Source organism: Amblyomma americanum, chromosome 1, assembly GCF_052857255.1.
Source record: "Amblyomma americanum isolate KBUSLIRL-KWMA chromosome 1, ASM5285725v1, whole genome shotgun sequence".
Lineage (NCBI taxonomy): Eukaryota > Metazoa > Arthropoda > Arachnida > Ixodida > Ixodidae > Amblyomma > Amblyomma americanum.
The window spans coordinates 124101962-124119325 of NC_135497.1; the positions used below are offsets into that span (position 1 = coordinate 124101962).

The 17364-nt window shown below is 46.7% G+C and overlaps 1 protein-coding gene across 1 annotated transcript in view; it reads left to right on the forward strand.

Moving 5' to 3' along the window:
• Positions 1-17364, forward strand: part of LOC144113603 (uncharacterized) — a 117699-nt gene that overhangs the window by 16848 nt on the left and 83487 nt on the right. Inside the window, exon 2 of the mRNA XM_077646772.1 lies at positions 13979-14412. The gene's annotated coding sequence lies outside the window, so the exon portion shown is untranslated. The remainder of the gene's footprint in view (positions 1-13978; positions 14413-17364) is intronic.

Sequence of the window (17364 nt, forward strand, 5' to 3'; positions counted from 1 at the left end):
GGAGAAAATGATCGATTGATTCAACTTGCCCACATGATACACAAAGGTTTGTCGCAGCGAACCCGCACCTGCATAAGTACAAGTTTAAGTGAGGGATTCTACATCGCAGGAGCGTCATGGACACTTCACAAAGCCTTGACTTACACCACCGGATATTCCACTGGTACTTTAGGTGTTGAAAGTCCACGGTATTCAGCAACGGATCACTCAAAGTGGCTGAAATATGTTGGAACCGCTGGAAACGTGAAGCTGCTAACAGAATGAGGTGAGGGACGGGATATATTACAGGTGCGCTGAGAGCTGACCTTGCCAATAAATCAGCCACCTCGTTAAAATAGACGCCTGAATGCCCAGGTACCCAGACCAAACGGATCTCGCGCACTGTGCTCGGAACAAAAAACCTAAGTGAACGAGTCAAGAAAGATTTTTCCGAATTTTGGAGAGAGACAATAACTGAAAGGCAGTCTGTGAGAATAAGAACCCGTGCGACATGTCTGGGAATTTTGAGAAGAGCCAAACCAATGGCCAAAAACTCTGCGAAGAATATAGGAGTATAATCAGGGATACGAACGGAGTAGCTCCAATCTAGATCCTGCGAATATATGCCAATCGCCGCCTTCTCACAGCTGCCGGAGGCATCAGTGGAGAGAACAGTATGATGTGGAAAATTCTGGAGGTGTTCAGAAAGAAGACCATTTAGGGTATGTGCGGGCATATGCTTCGCATGGGACGGGAAAATAAAGTCGTAATAGAAGACGGGATCAGCCTGCGTGTCAGCAACTCGTTGCAAGGAGATCAGATCAACCTGAAGCGGAGCTAACAGATTCTGCGTGAACCTAACTTGCGGAAGCTGATAACGTGGCCAGTGATTAGTCAAAAAAAGGTGTGGTTGGGATACAAAAATTGGAATTCTAACGCCTGGGGCCGGGTCAAAAGACTTGAGGAAAGTACGCACTGTTAGAAGTTGGAAGCGGGAATAGAGGTTGGGGATACGCGCTTCCAGATAAAGGACAGCGTTGGAAGCTGATTTTGGGAGCCCGAGGCATAGCCGTAGGGCACGTCTTTCCAGTAAGGCTAATGGCTGCAGCTTGTAGTTCGCGCTACCAGAGAACAAGGGGCAACCAAATTCCAGAATCGGTCTCATATAAGCCTTATAGCGCAACAGTAGCGTGTCACGACGCATGCCAAACTTTTTATTGCCAACTCGGGTCAAACGGCCCAGTGCACGTTCCCCTTTAATAACATTATTCTTAATATGGTGTCGCCAATCCAAATTTTGGTCATAAGTAACACCTAGGTATTTAACCGACTCCACCTGCGGAATTGGAGTGGAGCGGTAGGCTAGCGAGATGTACATAGGAGCGTCGGGTGGAAATACCAGCACGCCGCATTTGCTGACATTAAGTGATAAATTGATTTGGTCCAACCAGACTTCAAGAGCATTCAGATATGCCTGCAAATACCCGTAGAGCACATGAATATCATTTGCTGATGCGAAAAAAGCTATATCATCTGCGTATACATAAACTGTAACGTTAGGATGAATGGGGATGTCCCGAACTAATATGTTGAAAAGCAGCGGAGAAAGAACAGAGCCTTGCGGCACACCTCTTGATTGACCATAGGTATTAGAACAAAAAGATCCGTCTGTACAGAAGAAAAATCTATCTTTTAGAAATTCACAAATCCAGGCGTAGAGGTAATGCGGTGGTTGTAGTTGAGCAAGCTTGTTAATGAGGAATGTGTGCTATACGCTGTCATAGGCCTTCGCAACGTCAAGCGTCACCAAGGCCGAAACTTCTCTCTGGCGCATTGAGAGTCGTATTCGGCTCTCGAGATCCACATGCGCGGACCATATGGAACAACCGCGACGAAAGCCAATCTGTGCGGGGCTGAGGCCGTTAATATGATGAACATGCTTTGTGAGGCGACTGTGTACTACTCTTTCTATTAGCTTTACTAAATTTGAGGTTAAAGCAATCGGCCGAATATTGTCTAATTGAAATCCATTGTCTGCATTTTTTAAAAGTAAAATTATTTTCGCAATTTTCCAACTGTGAGGAATCCAAGAGGTTTCCAATGACGCATTTACAATATCAAGAAGGTGAGTTGGAAAGTCGTGCGCTAAAATCTTTAACATGCCCACAGTAATCCCGTCAGATCCCGGAGCAGCAGAGTTCATCGAGGAAACAATTTGCAGGAGCTCCGACACGTCGACCTCAGGATAGTCCGAGCTGGGGGTGAGAGTGTGCAAAGGTTCTGCTTTCTGTACCTGGAAACGTAAGGCCAGCCCCTGCGCGATGCGTTCAAGGTTTTGCTTAGCCTCCTGCGGAGACATTACCATTGACCTTATGCGATTGGAGGCCGGAGAGCTGTTATTCTGCGCCATGAATCTATAGAGAGCCTTCTTATTCTGGGGTTTTGAGAGATACGTGTTTAAATTTTGATTATAATCCTCCTTTGCCTTTTTAACAGTTCTTTTGAAACATGCAGAGAAGAACTTATAATTTATCCAATTAGCTGGGCTCTGATTATAGGAAAGGCTTTTCCAGGCTGCTTTTCTACGACGATAAGCTTTCTCACACTCCTCCGTCCACCAAGGAGACGGCTGTCTGGCAGGAGCAGTAGTGCACACCGAGAATACAGAACTCTCAGCAGCATCGTGCAGAAAGGTAATTGTCCGCTGAGCTCTTTGTACTCGACCTGAGCTAACTATGGAGGGGAGTGAGGCAGATATCAATTTTTTGTACATAATGTGGTTTAGAACTTTCATGGTTGCACCACCTTTTCTGATAGGCGAGGATATAATAGAAAAGGTTATTGGAAAGTGGTCACTAGATGTACCTGATTCTTCAGTTGACCATGCAGATACGCCAACCCCACGAGATGCTAATGTTAAATCTATGATCGAACGGGATCCTCCACGCATAAAGGTTACTGCTCCGGAATTACAGCAGCGCACTGCATTCATTGACATCCAGGACCACAGAAGCTGGCCGCAGGAGTCAGAGCGACTATCCCAGGCACTGTGGTGCGAATTAAAATCTCCTGCGATGACTGTGCTGTTTGCGCCGCTCAGTAAGGTGTCCAAACAGTCTGTCCTGTGAACACCGATTGGGAAGTAGACGTTAGCAATAGTGACTTTGGCGCACTGTGGAAGGGAGATTTCAACCGCCAACAACTCACAGTCAGGGCGCATAACTGTCTGCGAGATTGATGCCCGGTGACATATTTTCGTAGAGATCATAGTTATTAACCCACCACCCCTGCCATTAACGCGATCTACCCTGAAAACACGAAATTTTTTAAATGTGAATGATTTAAGTGGAGAGAGCCACGTTTCTTGTAAAATCACAATATCTGGATTATGTTTATGAAGAAGTAATTCAAGATCCGGTAAAGAAGAAAGTACGGAGCGACAATTCCACTGCATAACTTTTAGACCCGCCATGATTATCGACTGGTTAAAGAGGCATCAACAGCCTCCTTCAGCACATCAGTCTGGGGAATTAATTTGGGGGGTCCTTTCTTTGCTTTGACTTGCGGAACAGCTGACTTCGAGGGTGAGGAAGAAGCTCGACGCTTCTGGGAAGTGGTGAGCATTTCAACGTCCATGCTACAAGGATCTACGTGAGCGACACTGTCAGGAGCGCTGTTGGCAGGCGGTACTTGGGGCACGGTAGGAGGCGACATGGAATGACTCTTACTAGCAGCACTCGGGAGTGATGCCGGCGTAGCCGCCGAAACATGTGATTCAGTAGGCAGAGATTGGCCAGCAACAAGTTGAGATAGAGCCTCGGTGAAACTGCCCAGCATTCGCTCGACCACCACAGAAAGAGCCTGTTCTACTGAGGACACTATTGAAGTAGTCAAACTTGACGGTATATCAGCAACAGAGCTTCGCGCACGGCTGGCATATGTATTATCCCTCCGATCCAGAAGTGCATAAGCATCTGCTCTCGAACATCGTTTCGCTTGAATGATATCGAGCAGGCTTTGTTCGTCGGCTCGTTTCGAGCAGTTGACATCATCAGCTGAGTGGTTGCCCTTGCATAGGCAACACTGGGGCTGATCAGAGGCGCAGCTGTCATCTGAATGCCCTTCTCCACAAACCCGGCAGCGGGTCGCCGACTTACACGCTTTACCACTGTGACCGAAACGCCAACAGTTGTTGCACTGAAGAGGACGGGGCTGCAGAGGGTCCACACGATACACTATCGGCCAAACCTTGAGTTCAGAAGGACAGGAGGAACCAGCAAACGTAGTGATAACTGACTCTGTCGCAACACGCACACCATTGAATTCTCTACTGCACCGGTAGACAGAAAGAACCCCCACACCTGCATCCTGAAACTCCTCCAGTATATCCTGCGGGGAAGATGCTGGGTCCACGCCACGAACAATACCTTTGGAACATGCGAGCTGTTCCGGGATGAAGGCTTTAACCGCTAAGGACTGAAATATTTTGCACTGGAGCAGGTCTGTGACACAATCAATGTCAGCGGACCTGCAAACAATGCCTCTCCGGCCGAACGGTCGCACCTCAGAGATCTGGAGGTAGTGGGTAGTGAGAGATCTTAGCTCCTGCTGAAGGACCTTGGGGCTTTTCATCTTGATCGTTCCCTCACCGATCGGCACGAGAGCCACAGGGATGATGTCAATTCCATTTTTACGAAAATTTTCTAGCGGCAAGCTTTGGGTGGGCAAGCTGGCAAACCAGGTTGCCGTCCCTCCACCCGGGGAGGTCAGCGACATACCTAAGCCAAACGCACCCTCAAATGCACATTAACCTGGCCTACAGACCTAACCTGAGGCCTGGCCAAAATGTAGCACCAATCGTGAATTTTGAAAAATCAGTGAATAAAAACAAGAGAACAATATTGACAGTTAAATAACAGACAGCATTTTATACCTCCTTTTATACGTCCACTTCATTTTCTTCTACTTCCGCCTTGTTTTCAGTGTTGTCGTAGTCTACTCCATTTCTTGCAAAAATACCACTGCACTCTCTTTTCTTCCCTCTTATCTTTCTTTCAGGTGCCATGTGCCAATTAACGTGCCTGTCCTTAGGTCCAGTTTTTTACTCATCCCTCTTTTCTTTCGCTCATGACACACCCTTACATCTGTGGATTTCAAAACCATTAGCAATTCAAACAGTCCAGTAAGGTTTTTTGCTGTTGACTTTTGTTGTGCTCCCTTTTATCCTTTTTTAAGCTAACTTGTGAGAAATGTGACTAGTTAGCATGAAGCACAACCGATGAGAGCATGGCGTAGTCTCCTTGTCATTCTCATAATTTAATATATTTGCATATTAGTAGAGGCTCATTTCAGCTCAGAGATGAATTCCCTTTTAAGTGCCTGACGTTTCCAGTGCCCTTGCAGTCATGCTCCAATTATCGTTGTAATGATGCTATGGCAATGACTGTGCTTGTCTTCCCCTGCCCACATTGTGACATGTTCTCAATGTAGTCATTTCCAAATCACATGGTGCCTGTCGATGCGAGCGCAGAACGGTCCTGGGCGCTGCCCATGCTTACTGCTGATGCTGTTTGCAAGACTCCTGGGGCCGTATTACTGAACTGTCAAATATCAAAGTTTTCAAAAACTTGCGAAAAATGGATGGTTAGCCTCCCTCCTATTGGTCGGTCGTGGCCGGCGGCCATATTGCTTTTTTGCGTCATGGGTGGCTTCAGATTACGTCACGGATGTGGTAGAAGTGATGGCGTTGCACACCTAATTATGCAGGCGCAAATTGACATTTTTTTGTGATCAGCTCGAGGCAGTCGATTTTACTGTTGCGTTTGTGACAGAAAATAGCGGCGGTGTACGCGGCGATATGACTGAGGCGGCTCCGCCGGCGCGAGCAGCGGCGAAGGAGGGCGCACGAAGGCGCGTTTGATTCGCCGGACGAGCTGTTTCGGCGCCTTTTTTTTTGACTGGAGAAGCAGACTGTGGAGTGGCTATGCGACGAAGTCGCCGATGGACTGGGAGGTGCGCATGCGAGCGTGCTGTCGGTGCGGCGGCAGGTGCTATGGGCACTGCGGTTATTTGCCATGGGCGGCTTTCAGGCTGCCGTTGGTAACGAGGCGCACGTCAGCATCACAAAACTGATGGTAAGCAAATGCGTGCGGAAGGTGCTAGAGGCAATCTGCTAACTTAGCGCGCATAAAGGGTGGTTCCCCGCGGTCACGTCTGTGCAACAGCTACATATAAACAAAACACGCTTATGCTGGTAAAGCACTTTATTTTTCCTAGAAAATCACACTTCGTGGTCGTCTTCTATTTCCCAAGGGAAAAGAAACCGACAACCACACATCACATACAGCAACACTTCGCCCTTTGGCGTTTTGTCATCGATCGTGAGCGCCGAACAAGACAGAAGAATATGTTATCTTCGTCGATTTCTTACCAAGCGCTCCCTGCTATAGTTTGCTCGGCAGGCACGTAGCCTTAATTGCCTTCGTTTAATTTTTTCTGCGCACTAATTAGGTCAACCGCACTGTAGCTTGATTTCAGACGACACGTAAAAAAACAAAACAGAGTGGAATCGGCTGCTTTCGTGCCATGGAAGAAGGATTCCATGTTTCGTGCAACTCTTCAAGCCCACCACTACTACCACTGGAAGCACCCTTGCACAAGTCTTACTTAAAATTAGGTTCAGTGCAGCTTAACGCACTGAACGAATTTCAAATTATTTTTTTATGCAATAGCTTGCAACTTTCATTGTAAACGCTTTCACACTCCTCCATGTTGGGCGAAACTGTTTGTGACCGTTTGACAGCATACATTGATTTGTGTGGTGATGTGTTTATTTATATTTTGTCTGTACTGGCACATGTTGGGAGTGTATAGCTGTGCCCCCAGTTCTAGGTTGTATGTGTGCCTTTGTAAAAGTTATAAATTTTTAATTCAGAACCATATGTTTTACTCATTCCTGCTACATTGAATTCCATTCGTACAATTCGTCACGCAGCACCTGCCAGGTGCAATAAATGAAATATAATGGTGCGCAACACAAAAATGGCGCAAATGAAAATAGTAGTTCCATAAACAATTTTTAATGTGCTGAGCCGTGTAATGTCTTCAGGACTACTTTTTCACTCACCACTTCCCAGGGTGGCTCTGTCTAGGCATTCATGAGGTGCCTCTTTTTTCCCGCTGAGCACCATTACCATAATTTGAATTTTCCTCATAAGGAAAGGCGCCTCGATTTATCAGGCTAAAGGTTTTGAAGTGCCTGCTGTTCACTGCACCAGTGGTTTCATTTTAGTGCAGTGTGGCGTTAGTTGCAGGAAAATGAAACGGCCTACTAAATGTTGTGTAAATGCGCACTTACACTCATTTATTGCGCGTCGTGAAATGTGGCAGTGAATGTCAGGTTAATATACAGGAATGGGAATGTAGGTGTTTTCCAACACAACTGGTGAAGGGAAAGGTTGAAGTGGGGATGGCCTTGCAGGTATACATGCATCTTCCACGGCCAGGTGGGAAGGAAGAGAAAGCAGGAATAGGAAAAGGTAATGAGAAGGGGGAAGAATTTCAAGGCAAGGTGCTATGCACTATTAAACGCCTAGGGAGATCAAAACCAGTTATTTAGAAGGAGGGCAATCAGTACTGCATGCTTAAATCAGTGCCTGCACAATACAATGAAATCCCTTCACTGCGTAACATAGCTGTAGTGCCAAGAAGCTGCCAATATTGATGACGGCATCACAGAGTACAATGAAGGCCCTTGATTTGTTTTTATGCACATATATCACTCATGCAAAGTGAAGTAAACTGTCCATTTGCATAAAAGTGTAAGCACGACACAGGTATGCCGCGCGTACGGCTGGAGCAATTTTAAGCGTTACATTCGTTGCCCAGGTTTCAAACTACGGACCTAGATTTCGTTCAGCTTATATTACACCGCCTCGAAGGACTACGCTTGGCGATGTGGCAACAAGCAATGAACCATTTAAGGCGCATTTATAGTCCGACGTGTTCAGTCTCGCTACGCCGGTTTCGCTGCGCTGGCCGAAGCGCCACCCCCTATGCGACCAGACGCCGCGCGCCGAGCATGCGCAGAACGACCGCCGCCTCGCGCGCCGACCGTCGACACGCCGGCAGTTTGAATTCCGTTGGCGCCTTTTTCTGCGTCGCCTCATCCGTTTCGTTCCATCCACGGCATTGCGGCTACTAATGAAACATGGCTAGGGTGTTATCCGCGCGACAGAAACTTGCTCTCGTGTTGCTAGTGCACCGCTTGCGGCGAAAGCGCAGGCGCTCGATGTATGTGCGAAAGATCGCTCTCTCCACGGGAACAACTTACCCGTGGAGAGACCGGTGCTTCGCCTTCTGTTGCCAAGCGTTCTCATTGCCCTGGTGGTTAATAAGAACAGAAAGTTGGGCTAGTTGGTGTGGATTCATACTTGACAGCGCAAACAAACGAGGACAAAAGCGAACGAGGAGACACAACACAAGCGCAGACTATCAACTGAACTTTTATTCACTGAAAGGAAGCTTTATAGGCGCGATAAAACACAAAAACAACAAAAGGAACCGCCACAATCGATGTACAAAGAAATCAATGACATTTCATACCTGCGTGATAAGGAACACCACAGCAACAGGAAAACCAAATTCAATCACATCAGGCCAACTCCCCGTACTGTCTACTTGCCCCCAAGAATCTGCGCAGAAAAGGAACTTCCTGATCCTGCAGGCTGACCGACGGTGATGCGGCACAATCTTCTCTCTCTTTCTTAATCAAGTAAGCTTCTATCAGCTCCCGGCATACCCTATCTTTGTGCCTGAACAAGATACTTGTCCTGTCAAGGTGAGGAAAGCAATCTTTGCAATCCCTGCAGTGCAAAGCGAGGTTGGAGGACACAGCACCTTTTAGAGATCTGCGGTGTTCCGCTAAACGCTCATTGATACATCGACCAGTCTGGCCGATGTAATTCTTACCACATGAAAGTGGAACGCGATACACAACACATGTGTCGCAATCTGTGAGCCTCTTTCTGTGGGCTATCGTGCAATCATTCACTGCGCGGTTACCATCATGCTCAATCTTTTTGCGCACAGCACTGCACACACCACCGAGTTTGTTCTTCGCGGTGAAAACAACTTTCGCCCCGTACCTCGCCCCCACTTTTCTTAGGCGATGTGAAATGCCGTGCACGTAGGGGATTCCTACCAATTGTTTTTCCACAACGTTCTCTTTCGCGATGACCGGGGGCCTGCCTGACCTGGCTAAGATCCTTTCAGTGACCCTACCCAGAGCATGATCAGGAAAACCTGCTTCCTTTAACCTGCGCGTTTGTCCCAGGAAGCTTGTTCCAACCTTGTGGGAGCAGGATTTTGAGAGAGAAGCTTTTAGGCAAGAAGTAGCAATGCCGGCCTTTACCAATTTTGAATGACCAGAACTGTGATTGAGGAGGGGCTTTTCCGTTCGTGGGTGATACTTCCAGCACACACCACTCGCGTGGCAATCAATCCTCAGGTCTAGGAACTGGATGGAGCCTGACTGTGGCAATTCAAATGTGAACTTCAGACCGTCGCCCCTTTCCTTGAATATCTTGACGACGTCCGGGATAACCCTGGGGGAGATATCCTTTAAGAAAATCAAAAAATCATCCACGTATCGGAAGACTCTCCCTGCAAAATCGGCAAGATCCTCCGCTAGTTTTACGTCCATCCTGCTTAGGAAAATGTCGCTCAAGACCGGTGCGACACGGGATCCAATGCAGACGCCGGACCTCTGGACGTACACTTTTTCGCCCCACCCAACGAAGGTTGAGTCAAGGTAAAACGATAGGAGCTCTAGGAAGCTTTCCACTGCAACACCACAATCCGCCACAAACACAGCCTCGTCATTATCCACGGTAATGCAGTCCTTCACATACTTCATAAGCTGATCATGGGGTAAAGAGTAAAATAAATCTTCGACGTATATGCTGAAGGCGAAATGCCTCTCTCCCTCTACCTGTGACAGAAACTTCACAACACCTGCAGAGTTCTCCACCAAAAATGGGTCGGCCAACGTGAGAGAACCAAGATGACGCTGAAGATACCCAGAAACAGCATGCTGCCAAGTGTCCCGCTCCGAAACAATTGCCCTGAAGGGCACGTCCGGCTTATGTGTCTTGGCTGTGAAAAACAGGTCTAGAACGGTGCCTTTGCTATTACTGACCATAGCACCCAGTCGATCGAGGTTCATTCCTTCCAGGAGGACCTTGGCCCGTTTCTTGATGGCAGCAGGCCTCAGAGCCACTTCTTTGAAGTTCTTTTCAATTGCCTCCCCTGCCTTCCTCCTGAAAACTTCTTCCGGCGCTAGGATAAAGAACCCCTCCTTGTCAGAAAGGACGGGCCTTAAGCCCTCAGCCGCCAAATAGGTTACCAGCTCTTTCATTATTCCTGCAGTTCTCGGTTTTCTTTTTTGGTCCATTACGATTGCGGAGCACTCGTTGACGCACCTAGATTTATCAGCGTCGGGAGCAACCCGGGGGACCGCGCGCGAGAGCGCCAGCAGCTCGAGTGGCGTCATGGCAGGTTCCTCGTTTGTTTGCGCTGTCAAGTATGAGCCCTGGTGGTCTCTGAAATCCAGCCTTTTGGTGTCGTATACACAAGGGTGCTGTTTTATGGCTTCGATAAACCGTTCCACAACGATGTCCGGCACAATTTCAATATTTGGGCAGCTCGCGCCACTCACGCCGCTCGCACTGGCATCCGCCATTTTTCTCCGCGCGATGCATTGTCTGTCGACGCGGTCGGCGGCGCGCAATTGGAGCAGGAGCCAAAGCTGCGCCGGGCCCGTCGGGGCACGCTGGCAGCCGCCGGTTACGCTGGCCGCGGCAGTGCGTCGAACTATAGACGGAGCCTTTTCACCAAAGCAGCGCGCGCGCGCGCTTGCGTTACGTCGGACTATATTCGCGCCTTCACTACGAAAACAAAGTTCTGAAGACGCACGGACATTAAACCATCAGTTGCGTGCTTTCTTAGTTGTAACAGTGCTTAGCGCACAAGTAGATATGGATGACCACTTTCGTCCATGCCGACTAAATATTTTGTAATTCTAATTGGTTTTGTAAGCCCACGTAACGTGTACGTAATTGCACTAGTCCGCTTTGCTATTCGGATGCTAGACAGCGAAACCAAAATAAGAAGAAATTCATTGGAATTATTTACTAGACGTATTCATATTCTACATGGCAGTTTATATTCACTTATGTCTTGTGCTTACGCAGAACGTACAGCCGAATGTGTCTGTACTGCTTTGATGATTGCGCACCTTAGGCCGATCTTTGGTAATGTATACATGGTATTGTCGAGCATTTTTCGCTCTCTCAACACCGCCATTTAGCCTCAGAGCACTTCCTTTTGAATAATTTGGAAGGGCGCATTTTGCGAGCAAGGGAAAAAGAGAAGCTTCGAAACATGGCGTCTCACCTGCACCGTTGCTGTATCAAACTCTGCGCGTTTCGCTTGCCACGCTAGCTTATCAAAACCACTGCGACACGAATCATCTGCGTCAGCACGTTTTCAAACGACACCCGTCGTCTGCACTGGCCCAAACATAGCGCTATCGTTTTCAAACGCCGCGCCATTTATGGACCTCCTTCACCCCGCGACGTCACGAAGATGCGGTGGCGCTGACGTTAGCAGCGACTTTCGCATGGTAGGCAAAACAGGTTCCGCTTGCCCATGCCTACCGCAGCTGCCGCAGCTACCGGCGGCTGCTTCAAGCCTGTACACTGCAGAAGCAGCATGTATTGACCAGCTGCGTCACTGCGGGATCCGCGTAGTAGCATAAAAATATTAAATTAGCCTCGATAGGTTTCTCGCGCATAAATGCCGCATTCGGAAACTGGCTAACAGGCATTGGGCCACGGTAGTAAAGCGCGAAGTCTGGGAGTCGATCGGCACTGCCACTCAATGCACTTAATAGCATGCAAGTTACTGCGTTCAATCACCTGAACTTCAGGATAGTAGGCTGGTAATTGCTCAATGAAAAAAAAAACATATGCAGCTGCACACGTACTTATCACCTTGAGCCGGAGTGCACGGGGCGCCGACAAGAATGCGTTTTTTTGTTAATAGCACACTATGTTTTAATTGCGCGTTTTACGACATTTAATATTTACTTGAAACTGTTTCTTGATATGACGACGTAATTATTTCATTCGAGTAGAAAGAAGTCTGGTAAGTTTGTCAATCTTGCGCGGTCGCGTTGGCGTGCTTAGAATAGCGTACCTTAAGTGTGCTAAACGCCATATGCTTTTTCATTGCATCATGCATGTGTCATGTTTCATGAGGTAGTACATGATCGCGAAGCTTGTTTGGAAAGAAGCAGCCGCAGGCGTGCTACTAACAGACACGTGGCGAGATTGAGAGGGGACGCGGCAATGAAAAGTGTTTTCGTTACTCATGCATGCGATATGTAACTAAACTTGGTGCAAATATGAAATTCCTACGCTAGTTTCAGTAATTCCTTTTATTTATAGCTATGCCTGGTGCGGTTCTGGGTAATTATAATTAACACCGTCGTCAAGTCTCCCCAAGGTCGCAAATAATTGAGAAGATAGTGCGCAGTTTTTTTATGCCAGTATGTACATAAAGCCCTGTTCTGTACGATGACGCGATTAGTTCTTTTTCTATATGATCAGTACTTATGCATGCATAGTTACAGGAAAACGTTTCTTACAAAAAATAACACAGTACTGCACGTGTAGGGAAAAAAATCGAGAGATTTATTACGCTCCTCAACGTCTCAGGAATAGTTTGCGACAAATGGAATCATTTGATTTTCATGCGAATTACGAAGGTGAGTGATCCAGTCGCAGAAAATGTGAGAGGTCAGAAAACGAACCCTAAAGTTTATTCCCTCGTTTATTGCATCTTCGCTTTCGATTTGGTCAAAGAAATGCGGCACTGAAATCAAAGAAATTACCTCACAATTTTTGTTACGACCACACTTCTAAAAAGCGTAATTTATAAATTTGTACTCAATATTTTGCTATAATTTTTCGTCACGAAACTAGACTTCAGGGCTAGGAAAGAAAATAATTCTAGAAATCAAAAATTTTCACCAAATCGACCAGATTAACAAGAGGACAAGTCGGCCTGGCTGGTCCGTGGTCATGCGGCTAAAAACAGCGCTAAGCGAGACAGGAGATCAGGGACACGACGCTGTCCCCACTTTTCGCATAGCGCAACACGTACGTATGTCAGCAGACGATGAGCGCATGTCTGCTCCGACGAAACAACGCCAGCACTTCCCCTCACTACTGTCCCGAAGTAAAATCATTCCGGCTAGTGCAGAGTGTCAAAACTTGTGTTATTCAATGCCTAGCGCATAAATAAACGGCAGGAACGCTTTCTACATGTTTACTACTAACCATATATACAATACACAGTGGCAAACTATTTCTCTGAATACGCCGCACGTGGCCAACGCGAGCTCGTGTACTTCGACAAATTACTAAGTTGGAAGCATCGACCATTGCTATGATTCGCAGAAACTGGAAACGCGCCTACAAGTCTTGAAAACCCGCGCTCAACACCTATCCACGACGCCACTCCCGACCTTTTGCCTACCACGAGCTCGCTAGGGACTGCAGCGCCACCTCGTTTGTTTACAAACATGTGGATACCATAAGCGCTGTTGTGCTAGTGTCATCATCAGCAGCCAAATTTGCTTGCCAACCACTGTGTTGCAAACTTACAAACGTAAAAACCATTGTGAAATCTTGACAACTTGGGGTGTGTACGTTATTCAGTGTTAGCAAAGCTAAAATGCGAGCATTTAAAAGTGCTGGCATGCATTTTGACATGTTTTTTTTTGTTTTGCTTTCAAATATGCTTGCTATGGCAGTACTGGCGTTGACCGCTAGGGGATCATAAAGCGTTAGACAAGATGGCCGCCTCCATGCTGCTTGTGTTACATTTCAAAACATCGCGAATAGTTCCCAAGACATAAGCTTAAGAAGGGTAGGTGAACGTTTCAGGTATATCAAGTGATTCAGTGCGTACGATTGTTGGAAATATGGAGCAGAAGTTTCGTAGCTGGCCTTACATGGCAGGCAAGTGCGTGAGCAACGAGTGCTAGAATGGAGTAAAGCTTTGCTTTTACTTGAACATTAAGTACCAGCAGGCTGTTTTTTTGAATGGTGGAGGATGAGCTCTACACGAAATACAAACCTTTGACGGCACTGATGCTCATTAATTTTAAACGTCAGGTGCGGTGAGTTGCACCGAGCATTGTATGTTTTATTTCTGTGTGAATTAAACTGCAGTGAGCCTTTCGTCTTGCCTCTCGCGTCTGCATGCTACTTTGCACTGAAAGTTGTGTCAGTTAAAGAACTGTGCAGCGAGTCTTTCGCCTTGCCTGTCACGCGTCCCGGTTACTTTGCTGTGGAAGTTGTGTGGGTGTGAATTCCTGGCGCTCAGTTGGGCTTCAATCTATAATAGTGCCACAGCGAAAATGTAGGATCGTTCACCAGTACGCAACGTGAACGATTACGCCAGGATATCGCGGAGAGTTAGGAATATTGGTAGACCTGCTAGTTTTTCGCTTTCAAACGAAGGCATTTTTTGTTTTATTTATTTTCAATATTGCACAGAGCATGGTCTTCGACGGCCAAGTCAAAGGCAGCTGGCCTGAGCCTAACAAGGCCCCACTACCGATGTAATTCTCGGCAGAAAATAAAAGAGAAAAGCGCTACGAACCAAAGTACATAGCTAGATATTACCTTGTGCCTATGATGTCAGTGTCCACTTACCACAGCACCTTTCTGTTGCAGACATTCCTCTGGCATCATGGGCTCAGTTAACATGGTTTTGCAAAGGCAAAAATGGGCTGTTTTGTGCTACTGTTTGTGAGGTGCCAATATTTAAGTGTGCCAAGAACTTCTACTGTCATATCGACTGCACAATGAAGTTTTCACTCTTTCACGCATTGCTATGCATGGCTATACGTGGGGATCACATGTTTTGTCATTTGAAAAATGCACAGCAATTACGTGTGTGCTAATACGACCATGGGTGTTTCCGCCACCTTCTAACGCTTAATCTGGGACTGTTTTGTTAGTTAGACTGCAAAGGAATTGGGGCTGATGCTGCTTATACCGCCTCATCATTTAATTCCTCATGCATTTATGTTCTACGCTGCAGCTGTGCTATAAATTGCTGTGCACCTAGCCAAAGCAATCATTGCCCTTCCGTCGCGAATTCTCAACAGGAGATTCATTTAGTCAAAACACTCACACGCTTCTAATAGGAGTATTATGTGCGGAGGGCGTATACAGAAAGCGAAGGAGATAAACAGGCCGCATACATATAGGACATCACTTTTTTACAGAGAAGCTCTTGAGCGCATGTTCCTGCATTCAACGTCTTAACTGATTGCTCATTCCTCCACTCTTGGCGTGGCAGGTGGTAGCAGAGTGAAACGCCACCTGCCAGGGAGAGAGTGGAGGAATGGGCAACTGGAAGGTGGCTAGCAGTGTAACACGTCACCTGCCAGTGGTGGCAAGTGGCATTTGAAGAGCTGCACTCAAATTTCACATTACCCACTGTCATATTTCAAACTTCTGAAGCTTCACCATAAATGGGTTACACAAAAGGCAAGCATGTAGGAAAGAAGTTACAGAACTGCACGTGGTGCAGAAAATCATATGTAATACAATATAAGGCTTTGGAGAATAGTACACAACACATTATATTTCTGCTGTTTAAATGAACATTTAAAACATGACTAACAAAGTACAAGACAGCACAAAATAAACCAGGAAAAGCATAACAGCTCTTGGTGATTTAAGACTGCAGGGTCATTAATGGAAGCGGTGTGATCAGAAATATCATTCCAGCAGCTTATGGTTTTCAGGAGGGCTGTCAAATTAGCTGCAGTGGTGCGACCGAATAAGTGCCTAAAGCTGCTGTCTTTATAAAGACAACGGGATGCACAATGTGGTTCAGCTAGGGGGAGGTTAGTAGGATGCCTGATTTGGACAAAGCAAAGCAATCTTCGTACGTAACTCTAGTGTTTGTAATTAACTTTAGTGAGTGATAGCGGTAACTTAACATTAGTAACGCTTGATTACTGGTCATATTTTATGGTTAGAAAATGTGCTGTGCAGGTGTGAATTCACTTGAACAATTGTATTAAATAGGCTTGGTGTGGTGACCACATGGGGAACGTGAATTCAAGTTGGGCAAGAACAAGTCTGATATGCAAGTTTTCAAGTGGTTAACAGGGCATCTCAAAGATTACGTTTTAGATAGCTGAGAGTACGGCGATTTTAATTGTGCCATGCTTGAAGGTATTTATATGGAGGCACGTATGCACAAGGGTTAAAATTTAATTTTTTTTTGCTTGCCACGTTGGCCAGGTTTGGAACTGCCGACTATATTCTGGTCTTACAAAGACGAACCTTTCCTGAACACGCATCTGTTTCTTCAGGCAAACTGCAGCCCACATTTTGGTCTGACCAAGAGTCTCAAACTCGTTTTGCCATGCAAGCCAGACTGTAGTTGTACCACTCGGGTATGTGATTTTGTGCAGGGAAGTAGGATCAAGGGAAGGGGGTGTTGCATTTTTGTAACAAAGCGTATCTTCCTCTGTAATGGCAGATGTCCCTGGTGTTGAAGCTGTGCGGTGCAAGCTGCATCTGCAAGAATGTCTCTTAAATGTGGATACCATCTACACACTTTAGAATTTTGGAGGAACCTATCTTGGCTCTGTATTATATGCTCAAGCACATGTCTGGAAGTAAAATTATCATGGCTGGTGACCTGAACCTTGCTGGTATAAACTGGAACACACTGAATACCGCAAATATAAGAATATAAGATTTTATGTTCACCTTTAGCCTCAAATAGCATAATGAGTTAATTGTCATATATACAGGTGATTCTCTAATTTACAGTCATAGATCGCCAGGAGTCCTCGTACCCTTTCTGGCGCGGTGGTGCAGCGGTTAAGCAATGCGCCACTGCCCTGTGATGGCAGGTGCTCCCAGCAGTGGGCCTTCTGCGGCCCCGGTTGCTCTTCCCGAGCGACCAATCATTCATTTAACTGGCCCATGCCATGGTAGGCACGTGGCTCTTTTCCAGTGGGCAGGCTGTGAGGACGGTGCAAGGTTACACGACCTATGTGGCCCATCTGCCTCCTAGGTTGCTCTGTGCGGATCACCTGCCAGAGCCATGCCAGTGTTTTTTTTTTTTTGCTCACAACGCTGACACCAGATGTTCTGGATAACGGGACCATTAACGCTATCACGTTAATATAAAGACAGATAGCAGTAGACTGTCATGTTCATTTGAGTGCATTGTTTGCACAAAAGGCACAGAAAAATGGAAGGGTCACGACTATAGCTGGAG